The sequence below is a fragment of the Lolium perenne genome, chromosome 5 (genome assembly GCF_019359855.2).
Source record: "Lolium perenne isolate Kyuss_39 chromosome 5, Kyuss_2.0, whole genome shotgun sequence".
NCBI classification, from domain to species: domain Eukaryota; kingdom Viridiplantae; phylum Streptophyta; class Magnoliopsida; order Poales; family Poaceae; genus Lolium; species Lolium perenne.
The window spans coordinates 117,862,700-117,881,029 of NC_067248.2; positions in this window are offsets into that span (position 1 = coordinate 117,862,700).

Consider the following 18,330-nt stretch of genomic DNA (forward strand, 5'->3'; position numbering starts at 1 on the left):
TAGCTCACATTTGACTTACACTAATTGTTTCTGCAAGAAAATGGTGTGGTCACTTTGCATGATCATGCCCTAGTTTAATTAATGGACAATAGGGCTAGTTTATGTAAGTGATATTGTCCAAAACTATTATGCAAATCAGATGAAGTATTTAACTTCATTTAAATCTTGTCCCAAATGAATTCATGTGATGTTTGAACCCCTGGTAAAACACTCTTATATGAAATACTTGGAGATTTAAATCATTTGTAGAATTATTAAATGATATGAGGTGGTCTACCTCATTTAAATAATTTTCTCAAGTGATGATAATGAATGTTGACTTAGGTCAATATAAATTCATGTATGATTATTTGAGAAATTAAATCTTAAGAAGATTTCAATGAGAGGAAATTATTTCTCAAGAACCCTATGGAAACTATCATTTACATATTAAATAAGAGGAAATTATTTCTTCACAAGCAACACCACCAATGCACCCAAATTGTATTAATTTTGTTTGCTTAGAATAGTTTGTGTGAATATGTGTGATGTTTGGAATAGCCACTGAATTATTTGAGTGATTATACTCGTATTTAAATTTAGACGCTAGCACCGGAGAATACCCGGAAGAAGAAGGTTGCTACCAAGAAGAGGAGGAGGAAAACTTTGAGAACTACCAAGGCAAGCTAATATTCTTGCAAAGTGCAAAGCCCTTTGGGGCAAGGCACCATTACTCTTACCTTTTCTTACCATAAGCCTATCCCAAGTTTTTACTATACAAGTTTTACTTGTTGTTTTCCAAGAGTTACTTTTATATTTAACTTTGGTCAAAGTAAAAGAGGTATACTAGAGTAGTTAATTTAGTCTCAAGCTAGCCAAGCAATATTAGCACCCCTCATGATTAGTGCTAGTGCTAAATACTAAAACTTGACTACTCTAGATGGGAACATGTGACTTTGAACTGAATTTTTCAAACCTTGGAATGATGAATCATTTCATTGAATGAATTTTGAAGGTGAATGTGAACAAGAGAAGATGGTGATTTTTGATAAAAATGATATTGGTTTGAATGCGATACCTTTCCAATATTGAGTACCCCCACAATACCTGATTATGGGTAGGGCTTAACTGGAAGTTTATGTATCTTAGTATGAGTTCCCTCTGAACACATGTCATAGGGGTTATGCCGAGGCTGCCTCCGTTGTTGAGAAATGATGTGAATTGAGGTGAATTGTACGGCCAAGCCCTGTGCAGTTCCCAGGTTGACAGTTGGTCTTCACTAGGAGGCCAAGCTCATGGGGAGAGGTGCTCATACTAGGATTTATAAGTGAAAGGTTATGGTTGATGATCCGCGTACTGTGTTACGATGATTCGGGGTAATCCCGACGGATGAAATCAAATGTTGTGGCACAAGTGTGCAACCTCTGCAGAGTGTCAATCTATTTGAATAGCCGTGTCCACGGATACGGACGATTAGAAAGGCCATACAGTTTCCGATGTCAAATTCTTGAAAATGATGTTGAAATGAAATGGGTGAAATTACTTGTGAAGTGGTAAATTGAATTGAAATCACCACTTGAATGGTGGGAATGACACTAATGTTCCCACTTGAGTTAGTTAGCACATGAATAAGCTTTCTCAAATACTTGTGAACTAAAATTGGCTTTATGCAAATAAACTAGAGCTTAGCAAACCTTACTAGAAATGTCTAGCACTTACTCTAGTATTAGTTTGCGAGTACTTGAAGTACTCACGACTTTGTCCCTGGCTATTCAAATGGCCAGAGTATGAAGATGAACAAGGAGATGACCAGCAGGACGCCTACGACAACTAGGAGTCTTCCGACGTCAAGCTTTGGCCTGTGGACTAGAGAGTCCTTGTATCTTACGCTTCCGCTATGAACTTATGTTTGTTTGTTGATCAATAGATCAACTATTCGTGTAATATGGATGATGTGATTCCAATTGTAAGACATTATGGTTTGTAATGAATGATGACTGTGATACTTAACTATTATGCCTCGCAACAACAATATTCCTGGGATTGCGATGTATGACATAATAGGCATCCGGACTTAAAAATCCGGGTGTTGACAAGTTGGTATCAGAGCCATTGTTTGACCTTAGAAGACCTTAGTTAGAATGGGCGTTCTGAGAAAACTTAACTTTGAAATCAAATGAAGAGAATATTTGTGAAAATTTACTTACACTCTTGTCTTTGAGACTTTTCCAAAATTTGATGAATCATGTTCTATCTTATTTGAATCTACTTAAAAATTTTCCACACTTGTTCACTCTCTAACTTACTCATCCAAATCTCCGAATGAACCCATCAACACCAAGTTTTACCAGCTTGGGAACGGAGGGAGCTTGATCTTCGAGCACGACCTCAACGCTGTCTTTGACTTCCTTGGGCGCCCACACCCCGAGTTTCACGGGATTCAGTTGGACGACACGCCCGGAGGAGAGTTGCAGTGGGTGATCACTGCCGACTTGAGGGGCAAGATGGAGCCTCCCACCTCGGAGAGGATCCTCTTCTCCTTCCGCGAGAGCAACTGGCTCGACGGACTCGCACGTGGCCTTCAGGAGGCACTTGCGCGCCTCTGTGGACAGAACGTGGTGCGCATCCTCACTTCGCGCTTCGCGCATCTTGTGAGGCGTGATGCCATGGGAGTGCCCATGGAGCTGCAGCCGCACCCGCAGTTGAGGCACCATGCTGAGCACCTTGACTTCATGCTCTACCAGACTCAGAAGGTCCTCGACGCCACTCGCGCTTACGCGAACCAGACCCATGCTCACATCGTCGAGCAGGGTGAGGCGATCAAGCTACACAACAACGACCGCAAGAGCCTTCGCCAGCAGCGTGCCAAGAAGGACGCTACGATTGTGCGCCTTCGCGCCAAGATCGCGTCTCTTGAGGCCACTGTCAAGGCCCAGGAGGATCAGATTAGAGAGCTAGAGGACGACGACGGTGGTATCGACCTTCAGGGAGGAGGAGCCTTCCTGAGCGACGACGACGACTTCGAGGAGGACGAGTTCACCGAGGAGGAGGACTACGAGTTCCTGGAGGCAGGACCCGACGACTACGTCCCGATCGACGTCGAGGATGAGGAGTAGTTGCACTAGTTTCAGTTATGTAGGTGTGAGTTGTATCCCGTCCTTTGTATCGTAGAATGAGAATGGTTCTTAAAACCATGGTAGTATGAGTGTGTTAGTTTGTACTATGTGATGAATGAATGAATGAATGTTATGTTTGTCATGAAAAGATTACAAGTTTCAAATGTTTTCAAACTTACTCAAAATAAACCATAGAAATTTTTCCCTCTTATCTCATGATCTTCTCTATCTTCAGATGGCCCCTCCCAATCGCACCAACGATGCGATGATGCAACTGCTGCAAACCCTGCTTGCCGACAGGGAGACAGAAAGAGCTGAACGCCAAGCCAACATCGCAGCCTTGCAGAACCTTGCCAATCAAGGCCATGGAAATCATGACCACCCCGGATCCAAACTCAAGAACTTTCAGAACACCAACCCTCCGGTGTTTAGCAAGACGGAGGAACCCCTCGACGCCGATGACTGGCTCCAGACTATGGAGAATAACTTGGAAGTAGCCGGAGTGGAAGCCAATGAGACGGTTTTGTTTCCAACCCACTATCTTGCCGGACCAGCCCGAGCCTGGTGGACTAGCACCCGTGCCATGAACGGAGGTCAGTTCATGACTTGGGAAGAGTTTAAGCTCAAGTTCAGCAAGTACCATGTACCCCCGGGTCTTATCAAAAAGATGAGGGATGAGTTCCGTGAACTGAAGCAAGGTCGCTTGACGGTGGTAGAATACCGCGATAGGTTCCTTACCCTGTCAAGGTACGCCCCCGATGAGACTGACACCAACGAGAAGAGGCAGGAGAGATTCCTGAACGGACTGCATGATGAGATGCAGACTGTCCTCGTCAACATCCCCTTCGCCGACCTTGAAGCCCTTGTTGACTCCGCCATCCAGATGGAGGGCAAACTGAACCAAGCCAATGAGAACCGCAAGCGTCGTATGATGCACCAGAGTGGGTCTAGCAATGCCCAGAAGTATCGCCCTAGCTCAAGCGGAGGTTTCACTCCGAGAAACAACAACAAGCCCCCGATGTAGAACCCGTGCCCCGGTTATCAGAACCGGAGTGGAGGAAACTCCAAGCCAGGAGGCTACAACAACAACAACTACAACAACAACAACAACTTCAACCGCGCTCCGCCCAGAGCCCCCAACAACAACAACAACACCGCTCCCAGAACCGAAAGCAACGCCATCCCCGTTGCGACCAAGGACAAGGCCACCATCACTTGTTATGAGTGTGGTGTAGTGGGGCACTACTCCAACGAGTGTCCCAAGAGGCTCGCCAAGCTCGCCGGCAACACCGCTGCACCTGCTCAGCAGCAACGCCGTGTCTCCACCGGCAAGAAGTTCGCCCCCAACAACCCCAATAACCGCAACGGCCGTCTCTACCACATGAACGCCGAAGAAGCCCAAGAAGCACCAGATGTTGTACTGGGTATGTTTTCTGTCAACCACATCCCTGCCAGAGTGTTGTTTGATTCCGGAGCATCTCATTCTTTTGTCACTGAAGACTTTGCATCAACAAGTAAAATTCAACCTATCAGTTTGAAGCATGTTATGATAGTTCAAATCCCCGGATCAACCACCAAAGCCAGAAAATTTTGCAAAAATGTGCCCATCAAAATCCATGATGTAGATTTCTATCCCAATCTAATCATTCTGGGAACCAAAGGTTTGGAAGTCGTACTAGGAATGGACTGGATGTCAAAACACAATGGATTGATAGACTGTGCCAAGAAAGCCATCACCATGACTAGCAGCACCGGTATCATAGTAGAACATGTCTCTGAAAGACTACCCAGAAAATTCACCTGCAACCAAAGTGTATCCAAGCCAACTCCGGATCAAATCAGGGTCGTTTGTCGCTACCCTGATGTGTTTCCGGATGATCTACCCGGTATGCCCCCGGATCGGGATATCGAGTTCATCATCGAGTTAATCCCCGGAACTGGACCTATAGCCCAAAGAGCCTACAGCATGAACCCAACAGAGCTTGTGGAGCTGAAGAAACAGATAGATGATATGTTAGCCAAAGGTCTGATTAGACCTAGTGCATCCCCCTGGAGATCCCCAGTTTTGTTTGTGGACAAGAAGGATGGTGCCAATCATTTATGTATGGACTATCGTAAGCTTAACGATGTCACCATAAAAAACAAATACCCCCTACCCAAGATAGAAGACTTGTTTGATCAACTAACCAGAGCCAAAGTTTTCTCCAAGATAGACCTTAGAACTGGATATCATCAGCTGAAGATCCGAGCCACCGACATTCCAAAGACTGCCTTTACCACCAGATATGGGTTGTATGAGTACAACGTCATGTCGTTTGGATTAACCAATGCCCCCGCTTATTTCATGAATCTCATGAATAAGATCTTCATGAACTTTTTGGACAAGTTTGTCGTTGTCTTCATCGATGACATCCTTGTATACTCTAAGTCCGAAGAGGAACATGAACAGCATTTGGAGACTGTCCTAGAAACCCTTAGACACCACAAGTTGTATGCCAAGTTCAGCAAGTGTGACTTTTGGTTGGAGGAAGTAGGATTCCTGGGACATATCTTGTCTGCAGGAGGAATTGCCGTAGATCCCGCCAAGATCAAAACTGTTATGGAATGGCAAGCCCCAACCACCCAAACCAAGGTCCGCGCTTTTCTTGGATTAGCCGGATATTACCGCAGATTTGTAGAAGGCTTTTCGAGCATCGCTCGACCAATGACCCAACTGTTGAAAAAGGACAAGAAGTTTGAGTGGACCGACAAATGTGAAGAGAGTTTTCAACAGCTCAAGAGTAGACTGACCACAGCCCCAATCTTGTTCATGCCAGACATCGCCAAGCCCTTTGACGTATATTGCGACGCCTCCAAGACTGGTCTTGGATGTGTGCTTATGCAAGAAGGCAAAGTTGTATCCTACCTTTCAAGACAACTGAAGCAACATGAACAGAACTACCCAACCCATGACCTCGAGCTTGCAGCTGTGGTCCTAGCCTTGAAAGTTTGGCGTCATTACCTCATGGGTAATCGATGCGAGATCCACTCCGATCACAAGAGCCTGAAATATATCTTCACCCAGAAGGAGCTGAACATGAGACAACGCCGATGGATCGAATTGATCAAAGATTACGACATGGAGATTCACTACCACCCCGGCAAGGCCAATGTGGTAGCGGATGCTTTGAGTCGACTGCCGTGTCAGTTGAACTCCATGATCGCAACCGAGCAGCCTAGCCTGTATCAAGAGTTTGAAAAGTTTCGCCTAGAACTTGTTAGCGAAGGATTCCTAGCCAGCATAGAACTCCAATCCACCTTGGTTAGCCAGATCAAGGAAGCCCAGAAGGACAACGCTAGCATCGATGGAAATCAAGAAACATATAGCCACAGGAAAAGCCCTTGGATTCACCGTAGATGAAGCCGGAGTTCTTTTGTACAAAGAACATCTCTGCGTACCATCGGACTCAGACTTGAAGCAAGTCATCCTGCAAGAAGCCCATGACACCCTTTACTCAATCCACCCCGGAGGTACCAAGATGTATCAAGACCTGAAGGAGCAATTCTGGTGGCATGGAATGAAGAGAGAAATCGGCAGCTACATCGCCAAGTGTGACATCTGTCAGAGAGTCAAGGCAGAACATCAACGACCCGTCGGACTGCTACAACCACTGCAGATTCCAGAATGGAAGTGGGACTCCGTAGGAATGGACTTTATCACCGGACTGCCCAAATCCCGCAAAGGCAATGATTCAATATGGGTAGTTGTCGATAGATTGACCAAGGTAGCCCATTTCATCGCCGTCAAGACCACATATCAAGGCCCGAAGTTAGCTGAACTGTACATATCCAGAATAGTCGCATTGCACGGAACCCCGAAGTCGATAGTGTCAGATAGAGGATCACAGTTCACCTCGAGATTTTGGCAGAAAGTGCATGAAGGACTAGGAACCCGTCTAAATTTCAGCACCGCCTATCACCCTCAGACCGACGGACAGACTGAAAAAGTCAACCAGATATTGGAGGACATGCCGAGAGCATGTGTACTGGAGTATGGATCCAAGTGGGAAGACTGCTTACCTTACGCAGAATTCTCTTACAACAAACAGCTATCAAGCTAGCCTGCAGATGGCCCCCTTTGAAGCCTCGTACGGAAGGAAATGTCGTACCCCCCTGAATTGGTTTGAAGTTGGAGAAAGCCAAGTTTTTGGCCCAGATGTTCTTCGTGAAGCCGAAGAGAAAGTGTACAAGATTCGCGAGTACCTCAAGACGGCGCAATCAAGACAGAAGAGCTACGCCGATAAGAGACGTCGGGAGATGACCTTCGAGATCGGAGACTTTGTCTATCTCAAGGTACCCCCCCTTGAAAGGAATGCAGAGGTTTCGGCTGAAAGGAAAGATCGCACCCCGATATGTCGGACCCTTCAAAGTCCTCAGCCGCCGAGGTGAAGTATCTTATCAACTGGAGCTACCCGAAGAAATGTCGGCTGTGCACGACGTGTTTCACATCTCACTCCTCCGGAAGTGCCTTGAAGTCCCTGAGAAGACCGAAGTGTTCAAGAACATCGATCACTGATCGGTGGATATCAACAAGGACCTGACATACCGCAAAGTGCCAATTCGCATCCTGGAGGAAGCTTACCGAACCACCCGCACCCGAAGCATCAAGTTTTCTGAAGATACAGTGGAGCAATCATACCGAAGATGAAGCCACCTGGGAACGTGAAGACTTCATGAAGAAGGAGTACCCAGATTTCTTTAGTACCTAACTTTCTTTTACATCTCGGGACGAGAAATTTTGTAAGGGTTAAGGGTTTGTAACATCCCAAATTTCAATAAAAAGAAAGTTAGAAGAATTCCAGAGAGCAAAATTTCAAACCAACAAAAACTTTTTAAATTGCATATAGTGCCATGCATAGGACTTGTGTATTTGAGTGATATGCCATGACGATTGTTATTATGTGTATGTGCTATACTCTATAACCCTAATGTGATCATATGAAGATCACCAACCAAATAAATAAAAAGGAGAAATAAATCAAATAAAAGAAAAACCCTAAAACCCTCACATATGGCTTATGCCATTTTTATAAATTTTGACCCTAGACCATTTTGGTCTTCACCATTAGTTGAATAATGTCACTAAACACTTATTACCACGTTTGGAATCAAATAAACACAAATCAAATGAATTTCAAACTCAAATTTGGATCACATATGATAATGGTCAAATCTGCCATTTTTAGTCTGATCACTACTTTGAGCCCTTGTAATTCAAAATTTTCAAACTAAACTTTGTCAAATCTTTGCACCTCATCTAAGAGCACATCAAGGTGAACACTTTTTGTAAAGACCACCATGCCAAATTCTTTTTAGATCAAATACTATGCTCATCCAAAGTTGCAACTTTTTATCAAGTGGAACAATCTCACACTTAGCCAAATTTTCATTTCTTTGAATTTGACAAATCCACCACCACACCTCATTCTCTCTGGTCATTTACAACTAAACCAAACACACACTTTTCAAATTTTGCCACCATATGAATTCAATCAAACTTTGCAAGAATTTAAATTGGACAAATATGGAACAAATCAAAAACACTATTGTAAATAGTTTTGGCCTAACCCTACTGCCCCAAACTACTCCACCCTGTCCCCTGATCTCTTCTACCTCTAGCACACTCAATAGCAAGCCTAGAGGAGAGCCATGAATGCCAAAGCCACCACCATGCCGGCCATGGCCATGAGCATCTTCCTCCCCTCTTTTCTCTCCACCGTGGCCTCGACCACCTTGCCAAATATGCTCCCCTTGGTCCCCTGAGCACGCCGGTGGTCGCCGTTCGTCGAGAGGTGGACCACAACGCCCTGGCCAGAACGCGCCCGCGACGCCCACGTGCGACAGGAGTGGCATGGCCATGCCGTGCTTGCCGGCCAACGCGCGCGCCACGGACACGCGCCGCCTCACAGCATCCCTCCCTCTCTGGCCCCCTTTTCTTCACCATTCGCCTCACCGCGCCACCGCGACTCCACTAGACACATGCATAACAACGACCCTGGACCACCGCCGCCGGAGACGTCGAGCAAACCCCGCCACTGCTGCGACAGACCTGGAAACAACGCGACCAAACCAAGCACCGCCCGACCAAGCTGTCGCCGCCCAGAGGACCGTTGTGACGTGATACGTCTCCGACGTATCGATAATTTCTTATGTTCCATGCCACATTATTGATGTTATCTACATGTTTTATGCACACTTTATGTCATATTCGTGCATTTTCTGGAACTAACCTATTAACAAGATGCCGAAGTGCCGCTTGCTGTTTTCGCTGTTTTTGGTTTCAGAAATCCTAGTAAGGAAATATTCTCGGAATTGGACGAAATCAAAGCCCAGGGCCTATTTTTCCACGAAGCTTCCAAGTCCGAAGGAGAGACGAAGAGGGGCCACGAGGGGCCACACCCTAGGCGGCGCGGCCCCCCTTGGCCGCGCGGCCCTGTGGTGTGGGGCCCCGTGCCGCCTCTTGACCTGCCCTTCCGCCTACAAATAGCCTCCGTGACGAAACCCCCAGTACCGAGAGCCACGATACGGAAAACCTTCCAGAGACGCCGCCAACGCCGATCCCATCTCGGGGGATCCAGGAGATCGCCTCCGGCACCCTGCCGGAGAGGGGAATCATCTCCCGGAGGACTCTACGCCGCCATGGTCGCCTCCGGTGTGATGTGTGAGTAGTCTACCCCTGGACTATGGGTCCATAGCAGTAGCTAGATGGTTGTCTTCTCCCCATTGTGCTATCATTGTCGGATCTTGTGAGCTGCCTAACATGATCAAGATCATCTATCTGTAATTCTATATGTTGCGTTTGTTGGGATCCGATGAATAGAGAATACTTGTTATGTTGATTATCAAAGTTATATCTATGTGTTGTTTATGATCTTGCATGCTCTCCGTTATTAGTAGATGCTCTGGCCAAGTTGATGCTAGTAACTCCAAGAGGGAGTATTTATGCTCGATAGTGGGTTCATGTCTCCGTGAATCTGGAGGGGTGACAAGAACCTCTAAGGTTATGGATGTGCTGTTGCCACTAGGGATAAAACATTAGTGCTATGTTCAAGGATGTAGTCACTAGTTACATTACGCGCAATACTTAATGCAATTGTCTGTTGTTAGCAACTTAATACTGGAGGGGGTTCGGATGATAACCTGAAGGTGGACTTTTTAGGCATAGATGCAGTTGGATGGCGGTCTATGTACTTTGTCGTAATGCCCAATTAAATCTCACTATACTCATCATGATATGTATGTGCATGGTCATGCTCTCTTTATTTGTCAATTGCCCAACTGTAATTTGTTCACCCAACATGCTGTTCGTCTTATGGGAGAGACACCTCTAGTGAACTGTGGACCCCGGTCCAATTCTCTTTACTGAAATACAACCTACTGCAATACTTGTTCTACTGTTTTCTGCAAACAATCATCTTCCACACAATACGGTTAATCCTTTGTTACAGCAAGCCGGTGAGATTGACAACCTCACTGTTTCGTTGGGGCAAAGTACTTTGGTTGTGTTGTGCAGGTTCCACGTTGGCGCCGGAATCCCTGGTGTTGCGCCGCACTACATCCCGCCGCCATCAACCTTCAACGTGCTTCTTGACTCCTACTGGTCTGATTAAACCTTGGTTTCTTACTGAGGGAAACTTGCCGCTGTGCGCATCACACCTTCCTCTTGGGGTTCCCAACGGACGTGCCAACCACACGCATCAAGCAAATTTCTGGCGCCGTTGCCGGGGACGTGAAGGAAAACTACACCACAGAGATTTCTAACTCCCACGTCAACTACACGCCAGCAATAAATTTCTGGCGCCGTTGCCGGGGAGATCAAGACACGCTGCAAGGGGAGTCTCCACTTCTCAATCTCTTTACTTTGTTTTTGTCTTGCTTAGTTTTATTTACTACTTTGTTTGCTGCACTAAATCAAAATACAAAAAAATTAGTTGCTAGTTTTACTTTATTTGCTATCTTGTTTGCTATATCAAAAACACAAAAAAATTAGTTTACTTGTATTTACTTTATCTAGTTTGCTTTATTTACTGTTGCTAAAATGGCCAACCCTGAAAATACTAAGTTGTGTGATTTCACAACCACAAATAATAATGATTTCTTATGCACACCTATTGCTCCACCTGCTACTACAGCAGAATTCTTTGAAATTAAACCTGCTTTACTGAATCTTGTTATGCGAGAGCAATTTTCTGGTGTTAGTTCTGATGATGCTGCTGCCCATCTTAATAATTTTGTTGAATTATGTGAAATGCAAAAATATAAAGATGTAGATGGTGATATTATTAAACTAAAATTGTTCCCTTTCTCATTAAGAGGAAGAGCTAAAGATTTGTTGCTATCTCTGCCTAAGAATAGTATTGATTCATGGACTAAATGCAAGGATGCTTTTATTGGTAGATATTATCCCCCTGCTAAAATTATATCTTTGAGGAGTAGCATAATGAATTTTAAACAATTAGATACTGAACATGTTGCTCAAGCTTGGGAAAGAATGAAATCTCTGGTTAAAAATTGCCCAACCCATGGACTGACTACTTGGATGATCATCCAAACCTTCTATGCAGGACTAAATTTTTCTTCACGGAATTTATTGGATTCAGCTGCTGGAGGTACCTTTATGTCCATCACTCTTGGTGAAGCAACAAAGCTTCTTGATAATATGATGATCAATTACTCTGAATGGCACACGGAAAGAGCTCCACAAGGTAAGAAGGTAAATTCTGTCGAAGAAACCTCTTCCTTGAGTGATAAGATTGATACTATTATGTCTATGCTTGTGAATGATAGGACTAATATTGATCCTAATAATGTTCCGTTAGCTTCATTGGTTGCACAAGAAGAACATGTTGATGTAAACTTCCTTAAAAATAATAATTTCAACAACAATGCTTACCGGAACAATTCTAGTAACAACTATAGGCCATATCCTTATAATAATGGCAACGGGTATGGTAATTCTTATGGGAATTCTTACAACAATAATAGGAATTCACCCCCTGGACTTGAAGCCATGCTTAAGGAATTTATTAGTACACAAACTGCTTTTAACAAATTTGTTGAAGAAAAGCTTGGGAAAATTGATATACTTGCTTCTAAAGTCGATAGTCTTGCTGCTGATGTTGATCTTTTGAAATCAAAAGTTTTGCCTAATGAGAATCATCATAATAAAATTACTACTACAGCAAATGCTATTCAAGTTAGAATTAATGAGAATATAAGATTAATGGCTGAACTGCGTGCTAGGTGGGATAGAGAAGAAAATGAAAAACTAGCTAAAGAGAAGAATGTAGCTAAAGTTTGGACTATTACCACCACTAGTAATGCTAATGTTACACATGTTGCTGCACCCCCTACTAATACTAATAAAAGAATTAGTGTTAGCAATGTTTCCACTTCTAATGCAAAGCGCGAAAAACTGCCTGAAACTGCTAAAACTGCTGAAACTGCCTGTGATAAAGCTGCTAAAATTTTTTCCAACATTGGGGATGATGATCCTATTGCTTTAGATTATAATGGTTTGAATTTTGATAATTGCCACATCTCTGAAGTTATAAAGTTCTTGCAAAAACTTGCTAAAAGTCCTAATGCTAGTGCTATAAATTTGGCTTTCACGCATCATATTACAAATGCTCTCATAAAAGCTAGAGAAGAGAAATTAGAGCGCGAAGCCTCTATTCCTAAAAAGCTAGAGGATGGTTGGGAGCCCATCATTAAGATGAAGGTTAAAGATTTTGATTGTAATGCTTTATGTGATCTTGGTGCAAGTATTTCTGTTATGCCTAAGAAAATTTATAATATGCTTGACTTGCCACCGCTGAAAAATTGTTATTTGGATGTTAATCTTGCTGATCATTCTACAAAGAAACCTTTGGGGAAAGTTGATAATGTTCGCATTACCGTTAACAATAACCTTGTCCCCGTTGATTTTGTTGTCTTGGATATTGAATGCAATGCATCTTGTCCCATTATATTGGGAAGACCTTTTCTTCGAACTGTTGGTGCTATTATTGATATGAAGGAAGGTAATATAAAATATCAATTTCCTCTCAAGAAAGGTATGGAACACTTCCCTAGAAAGAGAATGAAGTACCCTTTTGATCCTATTATGAGAACAAATTATGATGTTGACACTTCGTCTCTTGATAATACTTGATACACACTTTCTGCGCCTAGCTGAAAGGCGTTAAAGAAAAGCGCTTATGGGAGACAACCCATGTTTTTTTTCCTATAGTACTTTGTTTTTATTTTGTGTCTTGGAAGTTGTTTACTACTGTAGCAACCTCTCCTTATCTTAGTTTTGTGTTTTGTTGTGCCAAGTTAAGCCGTTGATAGAAAAGTAAGTACTAGATTTGGATTACTGCACAGTTCCAGATTTCTTTGCTGTCACGAATCTAGGTCCACCTCCCTGTAGGTAGCTCAGAAAATTAAGCCAATTTACGTGCATGATCCTCAGATATGTACGCAACTTTCATTGAATTTGAGCATTTTCATCTGAGCAAGTCTGGTGCCATTTTAAAATTCGTCAATACGAACTGTTCTGTTTTGACAGATTCTGCCTTTTATTTCGCATTGCCTCTTTTGCTATGTTGGATGAATTTCTTTGATCCACTAATGTCCAGTAGCATTATGCAATGTCCAGAAGTGTTAAGAATGATTGTGTCACCTCTGAATATGTCAATTTATATTGTGCACTAACCCTCTAATGAGTTGTTTCGAGTTTGGTGTGGAGGAAGTTTTCAAGGATCAAGAGAGGAGTATGATGCAACATGATCAAGGAGAGTGAAAGCTCTAAGCTTGGGGATGCCCCGGTGGTTCACCCCTGCATATATCAAGAAGACTCAAGCGTCTAAGCTTGGGGATGCCCAAGGCATCCCCTTCTTCATCGACAACATTATAAGGTTCCTCCCCTGAAACTATATTTTTATTCCATCACATCTTATGTGCTTTTTCTTGGAGCGTCGGTTTGTTTTTGTTTTTTGTTTTGTTTGAATAAAATGGATCCTAGCATTCACTTTATGGGAGAGAGACACGCTCCGCTGTAGCATATGGACAAGTATGTCCTTGGTTTCTACTCATAGTATTCATGGCAAAGTTTCTCCTTCGTTAAATTGTTATATGGTTGGAATTGGAAAATGATACATGTAGTAATTGCTATAAATGTCTTGGGTAATGTGATACTTGGCAATTGTTGTGCTCATGTTTAAGCTCTTGCATCATATGCTTTGCACCCATTAATGAAGAAATACATAGAGCATGCTAAAATTTGGTTTGCATATTTGGTTTCTCTAAGGTCTAGATAATTTCTAGTATTGAGTTTGAACAACAAGGAAGACGGTGTAGAGTCTTATAATGTTTTCAATATGTCTTTTATGTGAGTTTTGCTGCACCGGTTCATCCTTGTGTTTGTTTCAAATAATCCTTGCTAGCCTAAACCTTGCATCGAGAGGGAATACTTCTCATGCATCCAAAATACTTGAGCCAACCACTATGCCATTTGTGTCCACCATACCTACCTACTACATGGTATTTTCCGCCATTCCAAAGTAAATTGCTTGAGTGCTACCTTTAAAATTCCATCATTCACCTTTGCAATATATAGCTCATGGGACAAATAGCTTAAAAACTATTGTGGTATTGAATATGTAATTATGCACTTTATCTCTTATTAAGTTGCTTGTTGTGCGATAACCATGTTTACTGGGGACGCCATCAACTTTTCATTGTTGAATTTCATGTGAGTTGCTATGCATGTTCGTCTTGTCTGAAGTAAGGGCGATCTACACTGAGTTGAATGGTTTGAGCATGCATATTGTTAGAGAAGAACATTGGGCCGCTAACTAAAGCCATGATCCATGGTGGAAGTTTCAGTTTTGGACAAACATCCTCAAATCTCTAATGAGAAAAGAATTAATTGTTGTTGAATGCTTAAAGCATTAAAAGAGGAGTCCATTATCTGTTGTCTATGTTGTCCCGGTATGGATGTCTAAGTTGAGAATAATCAAAAGCGAGAAATCCAAATGCGAGCTTTCTCCTTAGACCTTTGTACAAAGTGCATAGAGGTACCCCTTTGTGAAACTTGGTTAAAGCATATGTATTGCGGTGATAATCCAGGTAGTCCAAGCTAATTAGGACAAGGTGCAGGCACTATTGGTACACTATGCATGAGCTTGCAACTTATAAGATATAATTTACATGATGCATATGCTTTATTACTACCGTTGACAAAATTGTTTCATGTTTTCAAAATCAAAGCTCTAGCACAAATATAGCAATCGATGCTTTTCCTCTATGGAGGACCATTCTTTTACTTTCAATGTCGAGTCAGTTCACCTATTTCTCTCCACCTCAAGAAGCAAACACTTGTGTGAACTGTGCATTGATTCCTACATACTTGCTTATTGCACTTATTATATTACTCTATGTTGACAATATCCATGAGATATACATGTTACAAGTTGAAAGCAACCGCTGAAACTTAATCTTCTTTTGTGTTGCTTCAATGCCTTTACTTTGAATTATTGCTTTATGAGTTAACTCTTATGCAAGACTTATTAATGCTTGTCTTGAAGTGCTATTCATGAAAAGTCTTTGCTTTATGATTCACTTGTTTACTCATGTCATATACATTGTTTTGATCGCTGCATTCACTACATATGCTTTACAAATAGTATGATCAAGATTATGATGGCATGTCACTCCAGAAATTATCTGTGTTATCGTTTTACCTGCTCGGGACGAGCAGAACTAAGCTTGGGGATGCTGATACGTCTCCGACGTATCGATAATTTCTTATGTTCCATGCCACATTATTGATGTTATCTACATGTTTTATGCACACTTTATGTCATATTCATGCATTTTCTAGAACTAACCTATTAACAAGATGCCGAAGTGCCAGTTGCTGTTTTCTGCTGTTTTTGGTTTCAGAAATCCTAGTAAGGAAATATTCTCGGAATTGGACGAAATCAAAGCCCAGGGGCCTATTTTTCCACGAAGCTTCCAGAAGTCCGAAGGAGAGACGAAGAGGGGCCACGAGGGGGCCACACCCTAGGGCGGCGCGGCCCCCCCCTTAGCCGCGCGGCCCTGTGGTATGGGGCCCCCGTGCCGCCTCTTGACCTGCCCTTCCGCCTACAAATAGCCTCCGTGACGAAACCCCCAGTACCGAGAGCCACGATACGGAAAACCTTCCAGAGACGCCGCCAACGCCGATCCCATCTCGGGGATCCAGAGATCGCCTCCCGGCACCCTGCCGGAGAGGGGAATCATCTCCCGGAGGACTCTACGCCGCCATGGTCGCCTCCGGTGTGATGTGTGAGTAGTCTACCCCTGGACTATGGGTCCATAGCAGTAGCTAGATGGTTGTCTTCTCCCCATTGTGCTATCATTGTCGGATCTTGTGAGCTGCCTAACATGATCAAGATCATCTATCTGTAATTCTATATGTTGCGTTTGTTGGGATCCGATGAATAGAGAATACTTGTTATGTTGATTATCAAAGTTATATCTATGTGTTGTTTATGATCTTGCATGCTCTCCGTTATTAGTAGATGCTCTGGCCAAGTTGATGCTAGTAACTCCAAGAGGGAGTATTTATGCTCGATAGTGGGTTCATGTCTCCGTGAATCTGGAGGGGTGACAAGAACCTCTAAGGTTATGGATGTGCTGTTGCCACTAGGGATAAAACATTAGTGCTATGTTCAAGGATGTAGTCACTAGTTACATTACGCGCAATACTTAATGCAATTGTCTGTTGTTAGCAACTTAATACTGGAGGGGGTTCGGATGATAACCTGAAGGTGGACTTTTTAGGCATAGATGCAGTTGGATGGCAGTCTATGTACTTTGTCGTAATGCCCAATTAAATCTCACTATACTCATCATGATATGTATGTGCATGGTCATGCTCTCTTTATTTGTCAATTGCCCAACTGTAATTTGTTCACCCAACATGCTGTTCGTCTTATGGGAGAGACACCTCTAGTGAACTGTGGACCCCGGTCCAATTCTCTTTACTGAAATACAACCTACTGCAATACTTGTTCTACTGTTTTCTGCAAACAATCATCTTCCACACAATACGGTTAATCCTTTGTTACAGCAAGCCGGTGAGATTGACAACCTCACTGTTTCGTTGGGGCAAAGTACTTTGGTTGTGTTGTGCAGGTTCCACGTTGGCGCCGGAATCCCTGGTGTTGCGCCGCACTACATCCCGCCGCCATCAACCTTCAACGTGCTTCTTGACTCCTACTGGTCCGATTAAACCTTGGTTTCTTACTGAGGGAAACTTGCCGCTGTGCGCATCACACCTTCCTCTTGGGGTTCCCAACGGACGTGCCAACCACACGCATCAAGCAAATTTCTGGCGCCGTTGCCGGGGACGTGAAGGAAAACTACACCACAGAGATTTCTAACTCCCACGTCAACTACACGCCAGCATGACGTCGTGAACACCACCGCGCCCTCGCCTAGATCGCTAGCTCGCCGGAGAAGCCGCGCCATGGTCGACCTCACCACTGCCCCGCAGCACCCTCTCGATTCTATAAATAGAGGACTCCCTGGACCAAACCAAGCACGCCAACCTCTTCTCCTCCCATCCCTGACTCTCCACGACCACTCCACTTTCTCGATTGACGCCGGAGCAGCCCCAATTTGGTGATCGGAGCCGCCAGTACCCGGAGATCGCCGCCGTCGATTGGAGCTTCCCCACGCCTCGCCACTGCTAGAGGCTGCCTCGCCATCGTCTACCACTTCCTCGCGCACACTGCCAACCCTCGCCGGACCTCTGGTTAGCTCTCCGACCCCCTAGGCTCGCCGGAGAAGCCACGGCATCTCGTCGGAGACGACGATGCACGTGAGCCGTCCGATGTGTTTCTAATCCTACGTCTCGCCTCGCCCCGTACCGATTCGGCTTTGATGAGCCGCTGACAGGCAGGCTCCACCCTGTCAGGCAGCCCACGCGTCTGTGGACCGTGGTGGGCTGGGCAGGCCGTTAGTTTGAATCTGGCCCGTTAGAATTTTTCCCGCCAGCCCGTTTAGTTCAAATCCAGTTTAATTAATTCAAATCAAATTCAATACTTAACCCCACTTTGAAAATTCATAGAATCTGTTTAGCTTGGCCAAATTTAACAAATTTGATATTGTTAGAAAGCTAGTTAAAAGTTCTACAACATGCCACTGGTCCCACCTTAAGATTTGT